This window comes from Scylla paramamosain, chromosome 8 (genome assembly GCF_035594125.1).
Source record: "Scylla paramamosain isolate STU-SP2022 chromosome 8, ASM3559412v1, whole genome shotgun sequence".
Taxonomy (NCBI): Eukaryota; Metazoa; Arthropoda; class Malacostraca; order Decapoda; family Portunidae; genus Scylla; species Scylla paramamosain.
The window spans coordinates 21459540-21477039 of record NC_087158.1 but is presented as its reverse complement, the minus strand read 5'-3'; the positions used below and the strand labels follow the sequence as shown (position 1 = coordinate 21477039).

Here is a 17500-nt window from a genome sequence, read left to right as displayed (position 1 = left end):
TATGTTTGCCTGAGTATGTATAACGTGCCACAGCTGATGGACCTTCTTGATGGTGGTTCATGACGTAACCTGTGCGGAGGAAGACTGAGGGCGAGGCAGGCTCGTTTATTTCGTCACACACCATGCAAAAGATAATTTCCTCAGCACTGCCGGGGCTGTTTCACTTCTGTAATGTGAATTTACTTGTTAGATTTAATTGACATACCGTTTCCTTACTTACAGTGACGTAGCTATTAGTAAAGAAGTTGTCAAAGTAATAATCCGTGAAAAATGACACATCCATATACGTGTATGATGAACGAGGTTGTAGAAGTCTCTGAAATATTAATAATGCAAGGTATTTTTAAACAAAGACGATTTCATTTCACTCTCTAATCCTTATCATCGTGACGAGTGGAATCAGAATGAAGAACAGATGTGTTTGTAGGTTAATTACTAGCGAGAGTCACCGAGGGCTTATGATTAGGAAACCCAAACCAGGTGTCATGCTTAGAGGGGAGTAGTGCGGGTAGGAGGACGCCGGTGGCCACAATGAGGCGAAGTAGTGAGCGGGTCGGGATGTGCTGGGCGGCGCGGCAACAGGTGAGTGTGGTGGCACCTTGCATTCACTTGGGCGAGACCTGGTTGGTCACCTGGCGTGTTGTTAATGTATTAGTGATTAATATGTGTGTGATTTTAAAAGCGAAATGTATGATGGAATCTTGATTTTTAGTATGTAATCTTTCTTCCTCCCTTCACTTTTCTTGTGCTGCTGTTCCACCCAGCCTACCATCCCCGGTTGTGCTCTCTTCCTTAGTCTGCTTCTCCCTATATTTGCCATCCTTCACTGTCTACTTTCTGACTTGTCCATGTTTTGTCATACACTTGTATTCCAAAAGACTTTCTACCATTACCTCTGCTCATCCTTCCATGCCAAGTACCTCCCCCTCCCGCCCCATCTATCCCTTCCCCATCTCTTCGGTCTTGTGCGCCGTTCTTTTCACCCATTCCGGAACCTTCTACGCTTCTTGGCTCACTTTCCCTTTTCGTCCCTCAAGGCCTTGCCATACGATCAGTGATTGAGTGTGATGGCCGAACACGCTTCTCACCAGTTTCCCCGACGAGTGAGGTTTAGTTGGAGTTTTGTACCGTTGATGAATCTACTCGAGCAAGGATGGTGCTTCAGTTCCGCATGTCTACATGATCAGTTTCCACGCATTCTCCACTCTTATACTGAATCGCTACACTTGCCCGCTGATCGTGTGACAATGCCTTTACTGCCCTTTGCTTTCCTCCCTTTCTTATTAGATAGTTTATCTCTATCTATTCATACATCCCTCTTGTGATTTCATCTCTAATGTTTTTACGTCCTAGCGCTATTACTTCACACCGTCTCCCATCCCTCCCCCCATCCCTTAGCCCTTCTCTACCCTATACTTACTCTTATGCGACCGTTCCTTCTTCCTTTCCTTTATCTTATGACGCTCAACCTCCTCCCTCCCTTCCTCCCCAACTGCTGAATTGTTTTCAATCGATACCAACTGTTCAATTGCTTCCCTCCATTCCTCGATTTTATCTTTGTCATTTTACTATTATTATTATTATTATTATTATTATTATTATTATTATTATTATTATTATTAGAAGTAGTAGTAGTAGATTGCATAGTAGACGAAGTACAAATGTCCAGTTCTGACTTCATTTAACCTAATGTACTCTTTCCAATATGAACTGATATATATATATATATATATATATATATATATATATATATATATATATATATATATATATATATATATATATATATATATATATATATATATATATATATATATATATATATATATATTTATATACACACACACACACACACACTTTCATGTGTGATCATGGTTTTCCTCTAACAAAGTAATCTCACCAGTACCTTTCCCAGCCACAACACTCTACCGTGCCCTTTCCTTCCTCCATCCACCCACCCACCTACGCAGGCAGCCTCATCTACTCGCTACTAAATCCAGCTATAGCATCTGTCCACGTTCTTCCCTTCCGTCACACACACACACACACACACACACTCTTCTGTTCCCCCTCTCTCATAAATAGTAACGGCACTGTGGACCGACAAAAGTCTATATATAATGTAAATTTCTTAATCACCTCGACTGCCATTGAAAATCGAATCTTGGAGTGAAGGCGAGTGTGAAGTATTGTTCCCTAAAGTGGATTATGGGGGGAAACATATGTCCATTTTAGCCCGGCTCACCCGATTCACACAAACCACTGCATCATAATTATATATATATATATATATATATATATATATATATATATATATATATATATATATATATATATATATATATATATATATATATATATATATATATCGTGAGCTCATCGCGAATATATACAAATTTATTCTTTGAAATAACCCTAGTTTCCTTATGTCATCGGGTTCCTAAGTTCGTATTATTTGTCAGAATTTTTGATGTTGAATATCGTTCAGGTCGATGCTTTCACGGAGCACACGCAGCAGTCTGAGCAGCCACCAGTGGCTATAATGTATGGAGTGCCTTCAGTAGCGGAGGTTGTATGAGATGTTTTCAAGAGACTAACACACCAAAAATGTGAACTTTAACATCTATGCAAAGTACGGTAATGTCAATTGCCAGAATAGTCCCGTACACTTGTATTGTCCAAAATACGCTGCAACACACACACGTCTCCCATAGGTGCTCCTAGGCTAAATTCCAAATTAGGTTTGATTGTTGATAATGTTCCAAACGCATGCTGGAGCGACACAGAGGCTCGCCAGCCGCCTTGATGGTGGTGGTGGTGGTGGTGGTGATGGTGGATTCGTGGATGGTAATGTTTGTGTTGTCTGGCATTTGTCTGTCCGTAGTACTGCATGTTACTATCGTCACTATCATCTTCATAGTCATGATCATCACCATAGCCAGTGAGTCGGAACGAAGAAAAAAGAAACAGTAACCATGATAAAACTTCACTACTTTTCCAACATTGCAGTACAGAAACGGTGTAGCAGAGAGAGAGAGAGAGAGAGAGAGAGAGAGAGAGAGAGAGAGAGAGAGAGAGAGAGAGAGAGAGAGAGAGAGAGAGTTACACCAAAGGGTCGCCCAGACGGATCGATATTTGGCCTCAGTTCAATCGTGAAAATCAATATTAGTAATTTGTCTCCACGAACGGCCATTATTACAACCCATTTGCCAGATTCCTCCTTAATATGTTTCATCGCGGGTGAGTTGCGATTATAACAGCCAGGAGGAGGAGGAGGAGGAGGAGGAGGAGAGGTAGTGAAGGAAGAAGGTGAGGGTAAGTAATAATGGAAGGGGCGAGGGGAGGAGGAGGAGGACGTGGTGGTGGTTGTGGTGGTGATGTTCGTGTCACTAGGAATGGTTTGAGGTAGAGGAGGAAGAGGAAGAGGACGAGGAGGAGGAGGAGGAGGAGGAGAGGCATATACGTAATAAAGATAGAAAATGTGAAGGAAGAAATAGATGGAAGGAGAAGGAAAAGGGAAGAGGAATTAAAGGCAAGTGAAAGAAATATAGAGGAGAGTGAAGGAAAATCTGTGCCTGCGGGTGGGTGCGCGCGCGCTCCCTGAATTATACTATTTTTTCGTAGTTAATCAGACGGGCATGTAATAGTTATTATTGCCTTATAGTCCGTCCGTCTGCCCCTCTATGCGTCTGTCTGTCTTTTTCTGTCTATCTGTCTGCCTGTGTCTATTTGTGTCTCTGTCTGTCTGTCTTTGTATGCCTGAAAATTCTCTCTCTCTCTCTCTCTCTCTCTCTCTCTCTCTCTCTCTCTCTCTCTCTCTCTCTCTCTCTCTCTCTCTCTCTCTCTCTCTCTCTCTCTCAGCAATACTCAGTAAAAAATAATTTGTTAGATTTTTAATTATCAGCTGTTCCTTATACAAATTTTAGAGTAATTAATTAGATAATTAGTTATGTATTAGAATAAAGGAGTGTTTGTCCAGTCTTGATTAATTTGAGAGAGAGAGAGAGAGAGAGAGAGAGAGAGAGAGAGAGAGAGAGAGAGAGAGAGAGAGAGAGAGAGAGAGATGATCAGTTGCCGGGAAAATAACCATTGTAAGCCGTGATTGAGAGAGAGAAAAGGGAGGAGGGAGGAGGATCAGGGTGGAGGGGAGGGAAGGAGGGAGGGAGGGAGGAACGTTTTGTCACCCTATATGAGGGAGGGAGAGGGGCGAGGGAGAGGGAGGGAAGGAGGGAGAGAGTTGATCCTTTTTGTACAAGTTATTCCACTTTTTATTAAGCGTCCGTCAGTCACTCCATCACCCTTCCCTCTCCCCTCGCCTCCCCTCCTGTTCCCTAACCTTCCTTCCCTTCCCTCCTATTTTTTTTTTCCCCTCCCTCCCTCCCCACGCAAGGTACAGGATAAGGTTAGACTAAAGGGTTAAAACTTCGTCACAATCACCACCACCATCACCACCATTATTATTTTTTTCATCACTATCATCATCATTACCACATTACATTAGCGAATCTTTTTTGCAAGTGTTGGTGTTCCTGTTGATGATGAACCTCAACAACCATCACCACCGTCATCATCATTAGCATCGTTTCTCTCTGTCTTCACCACCACTCCTAATACTTGCACCACCTTTATAATATCCTGTACTTTCTTTATTTTTAACTAACGTCTTGACACCATCACCACCACCATTTCTCACACTACACATTAATTAACAGTAAAGCCGTTTATACCAGCACTTACATACTTATGAAATCTTAACACCACCACTTCAATGCCTTTACTATCACATCCACTACTAACATCACTTCCACCTGTGCCGCCAATCCTCCACCTATTCCACAAAAGATGCTCAACTAGTAACAAAACCCATAACGTGATCAGCACAGTAAAGGACCCATATAGTTTTGCGTCATCTGCTGACATTTGGCAATCCCTCGTCAGGAATTCCCAGTGTTGTGTGTGGGGAATGTGAGGCACGCACTGGTTATTGTGGGTATGGTGAACGCACTGGCTGTAGGTGACGTGGAGGTCTCATGTACCGGAGAAAGTGGTGTTCATAATAGACTGCCATTGTGAAGTAATTGTCATCGCGATCAAAAGTACTGAAGATGCCAGATGTTGCTGCCCCGAACGATGCATGATTGCCACTTCAGACGTGATACATTCATACGTTCGACTCGTTTCTGTCATGGTGGAGTTTTTAAGCTGATGATCAAGGTGACGCAAGAGATGCCAGTCTGGTATATACATAAAGTACTAAATATGTGAGATATAGCTTAACTCGAACGCTGTTAAGCATGAATGACACTGAATGGAACTTTAGGGCATAATACATTGACCGCTCATCATACTTTCCTTCTTCACCTAACCAAAACTATCCCTCGTAGGTCTAAATTCCTCTTCTCTCACCCTCCTAGACTATTCCCCCCGAAGATAAGATCAGAATACATTGCACTTCTCTCTGCCTGTCAGTGTTGAATGTCTTACGTATTAAAGAAGAAACCACACGATTTCTTAGCGTCCTTTTTCTTATGAACTCAGAGTGAGACGCGAATGAACAGTGCGAGTGTTGACGTAATGACCAACAATGAGGGAGAATCTTAGAACTGATACCGTCGCCTGGAGGAGGAGGAGGAGGAGGAAGAGGAGGTTAGGGAACAGAATGGGAAAAGAGGGAATGGTGCACAGGAGGAGGAGGATAAAGGGAGGACCAAGAGACAGGGAGGGGGATGGGTCAGGTGCAGTTCCGTAGCGGGTGTGAAATTTCTGTCTGTCCGTCCGTCCGTCCCATTCATCCGCACCCCTTTGCTGCGCGACCTGCTAACGAGGCTTGGAACACTGAACGGCGCCCTTGCCCTGCTCACTTCACGCACCACAATGAAGAAACAATACCCATATGAAGCACCGGAAGCGCCATGCAGCGTCCGTAAAGCAATAATCATAACATAAAGGCAAGAGATAAAATGAAGAAAACGCGCATTGTAAAAAGCAAAGCCCCGAGCACAGGGATTCGAACGAGGGGATTCATGTGTGCTTATGGTAATGGCGGAGGGGAGGAGGTGCCGCTGGGGACCGTGAAATGATTTAATATAAACATATGGACAATTGTAATGGATAAAAGAGTGAATAAAACGTTATTAACTTTCCCCCCGCCCGGCAGATGACAGACAGGGTGAAGAATAGGGGATGGACGGGGCGTTAGGGTGACAAGGGCGAGGGTGGGAGGGTGGTGGAAAGAGGGAGAGAGAATGAGGTGGTGATAAAAGGGGAAAAAGGGAGAGAATGAGGTGTTGATAAAGGGAGAAAAGGAAGAAAAAGAGTTGCAGATAAAGGAAGATGCTCAGAATTAGGTGGAAGGAGGAAGAGACAAAAGACATAAAGGGTGAAGGAAGGTGAAAGGGTGATGCTGAGGGTGATGTTAGGGTGAGGAAGAGGGAGAAATCTGAAGGCATGATGAAGTACTCTGGGCAACGTGAGGGTGAGGAAGGGTGACGCGTGGTGGTGGTGGTGGTGGTGGTAGGGGGTGTGTAGGTAGGGTGGACGAGAGATCGGCAAGGGAATAAGACCTTTGTGGAGAGAGGTGTTAAGAATCAAGTACAGGTGTTACTGATGTTATTGGTCAAGGAGACACCACCACCACCACCACTACTACTACTCCACCACTACTACTACTACTACTATTACTACTACTACTACTACTACTACTACTACTACCACCGCCACCACCATAAGATGACGAATACTACAATAACACCCCAGCCAGACACACGCACACACATACATACATTACTACTAATACTACCAGCGTTACAAAACTAATATTACTGTCACCACTGCCTCGTTACTATTACCACCACCACCACCACTACTACCACCACCACCACCACCACCACCACCACCACCACCACCACCTCCACCCTCCAGTAAATAACATGAACACGCACTCCATCCAATAATCTCCCTTTCATGGTGCATATCCCTGGCTCTGTGTTCCCATTCGTTCATAATATAAACAACGGCCTTTTTATATAACAAATTACCCTGTTTTGGACAATTAACGCCACCCCCCCTTTTTTTTTTTCTTTTTAATAGTCCAAGTGCTTCTATTTCTATTCATTCTTTTATCATAATCAATAACTGCACCATGAAGGGAGTTAAGTGCGAGGAAGGGTGGCCATTGTGAGGGATTGTCGCCCTTGTGGCCAGGAGGAGGAGGAGGAGGAGGAGGAGGGAGTGGTGGTGTTGGTAAGGTATTGCCGTCATATTTTATCACACTTTTGTAGAACGAGTGGTGAGAGGGAAGAATGATAAACGACAGGAGGAGGAGGAGGAGGAGGAGGAGGAGGAATGAAGGAAGAGGAACGCTACCGAAATTATGGTTCCGTATTACTAATGTTATTGCTGGTGTTGTTGTTGCTGCTGCTCTTGTTGTCGCTGCTACTACTACTACTACTACTACTACTACTACTACTACTATTACTACTATTACTACTAGCGTTGATGCTGCTGCTGCTTCTACAGTTACCACCACCACCATCACACCACCACTACCACCACCACCACCTCCACCACCACCACCCTCCCACCATTACTATACGTCTGGTCCACCATTGTTATAATCATTACCAACACTCCCGCCCGGGACACAAATCACCAAGCTCATTACCACCTAAAGCAAAACACTCTTAAAACAAAATAAAATGCAGCTCTGTTCGTGACATATATTTATAATCACATCTCTCTTACCTCCCTCCCTGTACTCCCTCCCACCACCACCATCACCATCACCACCACCTCCCCCCCTCCCACGGTAGCTGCCTCAATAACTTTACTACTTTTCCTCTTGTTATTATATTCATGACGCTGCGCCTCTCCCTGCCTCTCCCACTCCCTCACTCTCTCTCCCTCTCTCTCTCTCTCTCTCTCTCTCTCCCCTGTAGCAGATCACTCCCACTCCCAGGCCTGTCCACTCAGAACGGCGCTAAACCATTAATGTCGCCCACGTCACTTGCGCTCATTTGGTCCCGGGTAGCGTGATCACTTGGCCAAATATATATTGCAAAGTTAATTTCACTCGCGAGAGATTACTCATCAGATAATCAAAAGAATATTCAGGCGCCGGTGCATTAAAAGCGACATGTCCTGTAAACGCTCAATTACCTGATTGTTCGGGCAAGCTATAAAAATTAAACAGATACGCAATAAAAATTAAATTAAAATGTCCCTGAGCCTGTGTCTGCGCTTGTGTCTGCCTGCCTGCCTGCCTGCCTGACCGTGTGTGTGTGTGTGCGCGTGTGTGTTTGTGTGTGTTGTTTGTCTACTCTTTTTATCATTCCTTCATTCCTTGCCCTACCTTTCCCTTGCATACTTATTCATTCTTATCGTTGTAATCCTTTTTTACCTCCTTTCTCTTCCTCCTGCTCTTTTTCCTTCTCCTCCTCCTCCTCCAGTATTCTCTTCAATTTTCATCCCTTCTCTTTTAAGTATGTCTCTTCTACTTCCCTTTTTATTATTACATCTTTTATTTATTTTTTTTTCAAGTCTCTCCGTCATTATCACCATTACTTGTACCTCAATCTCCTCCTAATCATAATTTTGTTAGATTCTTTCCTCGCGTCTCCTTGCCTGTGTATTGTCAGACTGTCTACAAAACTCACCATCATCCCGTGACAGTTTGTTACTTCACATAATTATAGTGATAAAAAATTAAAAAAAAAAAACTCGGTGCCGTGATTGTACCTGTTCCCTCTCTCTATCGTGTGAACAGCAATATCTTCTCGTTAATCTTTTGACAGCTATTTGGTACATCTTCCTTAATTACGAATCACTGTGAGAGATCTTTATTTGTTCTACAGCCACCTCCAGTCTTTAAACTAGGTAGAAATTGCAAAATCTTTTCTTTTTAATATCCTTTTTTTCTTGTAAATGTTTATAAAGATTTCATGCATTACTTCTGGTGATATTGTTTCGCATCGCATCACATTGCCATAAGAAGGATCGTTTCTCTTAATACATGAACCTGCAGAGGAAGCCTATTTATCACACACACACACACACACACACACACACACACACACACACACACAAATGAAAAGAGAAGACAGATACCATGTTTATTATATCCATATTAATTACTAGTAGCACGTAATGGTCGTTTGTCCAGCATTGATGTTGCCACCATAAACTAAGCTACTATATGGAATGGTGGGGGGGGGGATGGGAGTGTCCTTTCAACTCAACTTTTACTGCTATCCCACGCACCTTGTAATGGGAGTGTGGATGGTTGTTCTGTAGTCTTTGAACCTTGTCATTGTCAGTTTTTTAATATTGATATGTGGAGCTGATATGTACTTAAAGGAAATAAGAAGTAACATTATTTATTTTCAATCAGTTTATGTGAGATCTGATTGACTCGCTCAGAAATTCCTGTTCTGTCACGATTATTGAGTAAAGCTCGTGTCAGTCTCCTCGGATGACCGCATTTTTCCTCGTTTGATGTATGTCATGAGTATGATTTTAGTGAGCATAATAAGTGGCTTCCTTATCTTTCTACAGTATATAATTTATGCTGTTATTCTTTTTTTTCTTATGGTTATCTGTTTCGAGTTTTTAAGATGCTATATGCTAAAAAAAAACTTCAAGACATCCACTGGCTTACGTTACAACTTATTTGAGTCTTCCACGTAACAAGTAAGTAACAAATACTCAACCTATCAAAGCCAAATCTAGGAAAAAAAAAAAATATATGACAGATTACAGATAGATTTTAATACCTTTAGATTACATTGCTCTAGGATAGATACAAAAAAACATCTATTATATAATAAATAAAATAGTTTCTGTTGCAACGGTAATGCCGGACGCTACTTAGTTAAAACACCATACATTTTCCGCCGTAATACAGATTCCAATCACCCTAACACGTTTGATAATCATTGAAACGGATCATATATATAACCCGACGTCCCTCTCCTCTCTTTTTTGTGTGTGTGCGTGTGTCTGTGCTCTGGCTCCGGGAAACAAGAGTTGAGATAGACACAGGAGTAGAGAGAGAGAGAGAGAGAGAGAGAGAGAGAGAGAGAGAGAGAGAGAGAGAGAGAGAGAGAGTGTAGTGTGTGTGTGTGTGTGTGTGTGTAGCGGTGACTTACGCGTGTTGTGTAGTTAGTACGTATTCTCTCTCTCTCTCTCTCTCTCTCTCTCTCTCTCTCTCCCTCTCTCTCTCTCTCTCTCTCTCTCTCTCTCTCTCGGTTTTGAAGCTGTAATTCCTTTCTATTCAATTTCTTCCCTGAGTTATTTCCCTCTTGCGCTATTCCTCTCCATTTTTTCTACCCATTTCTCATATCCACTAACGAAAACCTCTCTCTCTCTCTCTCTCTCTCTCTCTCTCTCCTCTCTCTCTCTCTCTCTCTCTCTCTCTCTCTCTCTCTCTCTCTCTCTCTCTCTCTCTCCTCTCTCTCTCTCTCTCTCTCCCACACATGCGCCGGCTCTGTGACTGTGCGGCGGTCAACATGTCTTCGCCGTGTTACCTGATCACGCCCTCGCTTGCCATTGAGCACAAAGGTGGAGTGTAGTGTGACATGAGGCCCATCTGGTCCCTACTCATGGCCGGGATGAAGGGCGAGGGCAGCGTCGAGTGGCGTGTGGAGGAGAGCAGGAGTAATTGGCGCTGCGGTGGTGGAAGAGTGGAATTAAGGGATATGTTTGTGTGGAGAGGAGTAGGTAGGTTAGGGTGCAGAGAGAGAGAGAGAGAGAGAGAGAGAGAGAGAGAGAGAGAGAGAGAGAGAGAGGATGGGGGCAAAGTGCGTGGGTGTGTTAAATGATAGCCCTTAGAATGCATTGTATCATTATCAGTGGTTGTTGTTGTTGTGTAGTAGTATTAGTAGTTGTAGTAGTAGTAGTAGAAACAAGAACAACAACAGTAGTAGTAGTACCAGCGATATCCAAATTATGTTAGCTTAATTTCCTTTATTTTATTTTACTTTTTTTCTTATGGTGCAATCACGAAAATCTTCACTTAATATCGTCAAGTTAGACAGGATCCTTTACTCCTCGTCCTGCAGGTGATAGTAAGCATGTCCCCTCCAGTACCTCGCCCTGCTCTCTGAAGGGCTGACTGGCGCTGTTCATTTACATTCTGATTGTCATGGGTGAGGAGGAAACTGATCATTGTGTGTGTGTGTGTGTGTGTGTGTGTGTGTGTGTGTGTGTATGTGTGTGTGTGTGTGTGTGTGTTTTGTCTTTCATAATTGAAGTATATATTTTACAGTGTGTTCTAGATTCGTCTGTTTTGATTGAGGCAAAGTCATTATTTTATTTTCCGAATTTATCTCCACATTCACTCATAAAGTATAAGCAAGATGATCTCAGGCTTTGTTCCGTTCAATTTTTAGTATGCACTGTGACGAGATCATACAAGAACACACACACACACACACACACACACACACACACACACACACACACACACACACACACACACACACACACACACACACACACACACACACACACACACACATCCATCACCTCTTCACTTTCCACCCCACATCTTGCACTGCATCCCTCGCTGCCACCACTCCTTTTCCCTTCACACCTTTCCCCTTCACAACAACACATCCAGCCGGTACCCCAGTTTTCCCCCGTGCAGTATGTCTCTCAGATACACCGATACGAACATTCTTCACCCATCAGGAACGAGCTAAGTATAAAACTGGAAACCGGTCGTGTTATCGGTTCGTAAACCATGAGCGGGTGTGAGAGGTTATCGGCAAGCCACATGGGTCACGCGCGAAATGTGTAAGAGCTTTATTGGACCAGCTATTTTATCGGCCCCGAACATTTCATTGACACTTTCTATGTCATCGACTCACTTTTATAAATACTCTGGATTATCGGGGCTGTCGAGGCGCGTGAGTGAGGGAGGGAGGAATGCTGGTGGTGGTGCTGGTGGTGGTGTTGGAGGGACGGAGGAAGGGTGAGATAGGAGGGAGGATGGTGTGGAAGAGGAAGGAAGGGAAGGAGGGAGAGAGAGAGCTGCTAGGTTAGGGAGGTTAGATGAAAGGAGGAAAGTGGGAATTTTACTGGGAAACGGTAGAAGGGAAGAAGGGAAGGTAAAGTAAGGAAAGGAGAGGATGCAAGGATGTGGAATAATTACATTGTTGAGGTGCCTACTTAAGAAAGGTCTCTAGTTCAAGTCCCTGCTGCAGCCTCCCCTTCAGATGTTCCTGGTGTTGTTATCCATGTTGCTTCCCCACGTCGTCGTCTTGGCATCCCATCACGGCTTCCAATTAGTGATGGAGAACCAGGAAGTACGAGGAGCGAGCGTCGTGCAGAATTGGTAATGTGCGTATGGATGATGTATGGCGGCCACGGTTATAATTATTCTCTCTCTCTCTCTCTCTCTCTCTCTCTCTCTCTCTCTCTCCTCTCCTCTCTCTCTCTCTAACCCTTCTCCTCCCAACGCAATAACTCCACGTATTAGATTGATTCATTGATTAAACTGAAGACGCCACAACAACAGAGTCACATGGCACCGCACCTTTCTTATAGCCTTGCACTGGAAACATAAAGGCAGGCTCCCTTCTTTACGCTCCTCACTTCCTTCATAACTTGACAAACCACCTCAATGTCACCACACTCCTTACTTGCACACCTTGTCTTCACCCCATCCCTCACAAACACTCCTATTCTGCCATCATTAACTTAATTACACTCGTTTTTTACACTGGGTATTCATACATTCATTCTCTCTCTACTTATTTTTTTATCCCTTAACACACCTACCTTCTTAAATTTACCAGGTACACTGATTTTTCATACTATCCAGATATCCTTCCCTTCCTCCGGCTGTTTTCTCCGTCACCTCATCTTCGCTCGTTCTCAAAACATTCCTAACCTTTCATTCTTAAGTAACAAAGTCATGTTCACACTCGGAACCCATATATCCTTCCCTCCATAGAGTTAATACTGCCACTATCTCTCCCTCCCTCCCTCCCTCCCTCCCTCCGTCACCTCGTTCCCTCGCGCGTCCGTCACAAGGCCTCGTCACCTCATCCCGCTGGTGGTCGTCCCGTATTGGTCGTATCGGAGCCGCGAGGGTAAAGATTGTGACTTCACGCTTATTCTCATGCACGTCAACGGGGGAATTTGCCTGGCGGGGAGTGATGTGAAGGAGGCGGCCCCGTGTGTGTGTGTGTGTGTGTGTGTGTGTCGTTAGAAATATGTACTGATTATTTTTCGTTTGTAATGTTTCTTTTTTTTTTTTTTTGTCAGTAAACTAATTGACTGTGTATGTGTGTGTGCATATGTATGTCAGTGTGTCTGTTAACAAGGCTAGGATTTCATATTTTTACACAGAAACATACACACAACACACCAGAGAGAGAGAGAGGAGAGAAGAGAGGAGGAGAGAGAGAGAGAGAGAGAGAGAGAGAGAGAGAGAGAGAGAGAGAGAGAGAGAGTGAGAGAAAGCAAGATGAAGTACTCTCAGGAGGGAGACTTTAAAGAGAGGCTCTAACTTTAATTCATGTGCACGGAGAGGGTGACGGTGGAGGGGGGAGATGGGGGGCTAGTTACTACGGTTTATTCACGTGTACACATACGCACACACGCACACACGAGTACACGCACCAGGCCCCGCACACAGTTTTTACGCACTGTACGCTAAGCAGCTTAAAGGGGCCAGAAGTTTACCGAGAATGTGTCTAAGTTTACGCCTGAACCTTCCCGCGCGACATTTATTTATTTATTTATTTTATTTTTTACCCCCCTTTTCTTTAACTTGTGTGGGGGTGCGATTCAGAGAGAGGAGAGAGAGAGAGAGAGGAGAGAGAGGAGAGAGAGAGAGAGAGAGAGAGAGAGAGAGAGAGAGAGGTGGGGGGAGCGAAGGGGCAGTGTGTATATATGTTTTTGTTAAAGGAAATTAGTATTGTGTTATTAAACAGAATATATTGTTAATACAGTCTCTCTCTCTCTCTCTCTCTCTCTCTCTCTCTCTCTCTCTCTCTCTCTCTCTCTCTCTCTCTCCTCTCTCTCTCTCTCTCTCTCTCTCTCTCTCTCTCTACCGCCGCCCCCGCTAGTCAATCAAACTTCCTTATCCAATATCTTAACAAACCCTCACAGGAATGACGCAACCTTAGACGCCCTAACAAAGTACACACTATAAACAAACACTGCCGCTCTCTCTCTTCCTTCCCCCAGCCTCCTCCTCCTCCTCCTCCTCCTCCTCCTCCTCCTCCTCCTCCTGCTCCCCCCACCCTCCTCCCGACGAACAATTCCCGGGCTGGCGTGCTGAATAATTCATCCCGAGGTGAGGAATGGTGGCGTTACTGTGGGAATGACACCGGCGCCTCATAACAATACCTCTCCCGCGCATATTTCTTGACAGGTTGCTCGACTCTCGTCCCTCGGGAAGCCGGTGACGTCACTATATTAATTTCATCGCGTGTTCTGATTGGCTGAGACTCGGCAAGTATTGAGCGGGCCTGCCCTTCCGTTGACCAATGGCTGCTCGCTGCCTCCTTGGGACTCGCGCGTGTACCGGGTCTTATATAAGTTATGGCCGCTGTTGTTTCCCCCTCCCGGCTTTGGATATTACTGGGGAGGCCGGGATGGGGCTCTGTGGGGTGGTCGATGGGCGGGACGGGGGAGGAATTGGGCGGGGGCTGTGGTGAGTCGGGTATTGCAGGAGTGACGGAAGTCCAAGCCTGGGTCAGTGTACGAACAGGCACGCTGACCGCAAAAGGGAGGAGGGAATATGTGCCAGCCGAGGTATGGGACTAAAAAACTGAGAAAATGGCGAGGCTAAAACACAGGACCACCGATCACCACAAACACCACTCCCTTCCTTCCTTCCTTCCTTCCTTCCTTCCTTACTTTTTACTCCTCCTCCTCCTCTTCCTCCTCCTCTGTCTTTTCCTACTCGCCGCCCTCTTCTTTCTCCACCTTCTCCTTTCCTCTCCTCTCCTCCGAGTCTCAGGTGAGTGTTGCTTCCTGGGACGAGGAGCGGTGGAGGCACAGTGGTGGTAGGGTAAGGGTGTGCCAGGGCGAGGGGTGAGGGGTGTGTGAGCGGTGGGAGGGGGAAGGAAGGGGTGGCGACACTGGGTGCTAAAACAATTAATATGCATAACTGATGTACATTTTAATGAGACTCTGCTTGTTCATTCTCCGCTCTGCTTTTTCAGGTTAAAGAATCAATCATATCCTGCTTTAGAGAACGTTAGTATAGAGTTATACCAGGAAACTTCCCTTGTGAGGGCGATACTGGGAAAACGTGAGGAGTGTGTTAGTGGTGGCATGGGCAACGTACAGACGCACAGCACCGGTATACAGCGCTGCTAGACTACACCCATGTCATGTCTGAGGCAGCACGGAATAAGCACAACTACGTGTTTTTTTTTTTTTATACTGTGTGTGTGTGTGTGTGTGTGTGTGTGTATGCATGCAAGGGAGATAGTTACAGGTAAATAAGTACTAATAGATAGATACATAGATAAATAAAAAAAAGATAGAGAATATAGATAGGTAGAGATAGATAAAACTGATATAGATAGATAGATAGATACAGAGAGAGAGAGAGAGAGAGAGAGAGAGAGAGAGAGAGAGAGAGAGAGAGAGAGAGAGAGAGAGAGAGAGAGAGAGAGAGAGAGAGAGAGAGATAACCATATTTCATTTCAAGGGTGACGCGCTGCTCGGCCGTGAGTGCAGAAGCCCCTAAAGGCAGCAGGAGGCAGCGGCGGACCAACTCCAGGCAGTGAGTCAGTAAGTCACTGCTGTCACGTCCTCTATTACCCACCTTGGTCACGCCGAGGGTGTCGCGGCGCACACCACACGTCCTGAGACTGCTGGAAAATGATAAGGTAGGAAATGTTAAATTTATATACACATCAGACAGATTTGTGGATGAGGATGATTGGTGAAAGTAGGTAGGTGTGTTTCATACATGTAGGCCTGATGGCTTCTTGCAGCTTCCTTTAGCAGCTTGCTTTATTCTTTTTACTTTCTTATACCATTCATATCTGCTAATTATGCGTTATTTCGTTGCCTTTCTGGTCTAGATATATGTCATACTGTATGCTTGTATTAGTTTGAATCACGTACTTTTAAACTTTACATTGTATGTCTTTATAGAGGAACAATGTATCGAGTTTATATGAGTAGCGATGATTGGCACAGTTCATAAAGAGGCTTTAAGTGGCGCATCTTGCCTATCTAGTGAATGGCAGATTAATCCAAACCATCTGAAAGAAAAGTGATAGATGTGATGACGGTAAAGGGAGGAGTGGTGATTGTGGTGATAGTGCTGAGGGATGGTGAGCGAGGGAACTTAGTTATGATGGTGTAGTGGACGTGATGCTGGATGTGGAGATGGTGATAGTGTGGTGAATAGAGATGGAGAGGAGAAGAGGGTAGACGATGAGGGTGATGATATAAAGGTAATGGTGATGTAATACTGGGGGTGGAGGGGGAAGTAAATGGTGATGATGGTGACGATGAAGCTCCGTGAGTGTTATGAACGATATTGGAATATAAACGAGTAGCGTGTTATGGATACACTGCAGACACGGCGGCGTTAAATGGCAACACTTAATGATGAGATAGCATGTGTTACAGGTGTTAAGAATGTGCTACGGATCAGTGTGTTAATTAAGGATGAGGTGAGATGTATTCCAGGAGTTAATGTGTGTTACGTGTATGTGTCTCAGGTAGTATTAATTAACGGTGAGGTAGGATTTACTATAGACGTCATGGAAGTGTTACAGGTAAGGAGGTGCTAAGTTGTGGTACAGGTGTTAACCATTACAGCAAGCATTACCTCACCATGCTTAGCAGTTAGTTTGTACAGGTGTTATCAGAACCCCACTTGTAACTACTTGTATGCGTTCACTCAGGTTACGGACTTGCTTGCTCTCCCCAAGGTTGACAGGACTTGTTGAACTGTTCTTGCGCGTGACTTAAAGACTTGTACTCCCAGTTATGTACAAGACGGGAAGGAACGCCAGTCAATGTATTTTTGTATGTATAATTTATGCGGGAACAGTATCATTTTCACTACCTGCCCCTTGGGGATGCCTGAGTGTCTGTAGGTTTTCCTGTATCTGGATTCATACAATCTCTCACGCATGTTCATTCAATTAATCTCGCTGTCATGCCACTCCGTAAATTCTATTACCATGAATTTGTCATTAATTCGTCATAGTGAACAATTTTTTAACATGTCAGCGTGTTTGAAAATATGTAGTTTAGTATATATATTTCTTCATGTGCTGAGTAATATCTGGCACAGAGGGGAAAAATTATACTGAATATGCCTCCCTAGAAGAAATACTCGTAATCATAGCAGATGAGTCGTAAAAGTCTGCCAGTTTACGTAAATTCTGAGGTGTCTTGATACTTCTCTTACAAAACACTCACACTGAAAGGAGAGACGAAAAACAAACAGGAAGGAAGTAAGGGTGAAAATGGACATATAATACGGTGTGATTAAGGTGAAGACTGTGTCACA

At 44.3% G+C, this 17500-nt stretch overlaps 1 long non-coding RNA gene across 1 annotated transcript in view; it reads left to right on the top strand.

Annotated features, from left to right (window-relative positions):
* The first annotated feature begins 501 nt into the window (after nucleotides 1-501).
* Nucleotides 502-17500, top strand: part of LOC135102596 (uncharacterized) — a 121660-nt gene continuing 104661 nt past the window's right edge. Inside the window, exons 1-2 of the long non-coding RNA XR_010269698.1 lie at nucleotides 502-582; nucleotides 15674-15854. This is a non-coding gene — a long non-coding RNA (uncharacterized LOC135102596). The remainder of the gene's footprint in view (nucleotides 583-15673; nucleotides 15855-17500) is intronic.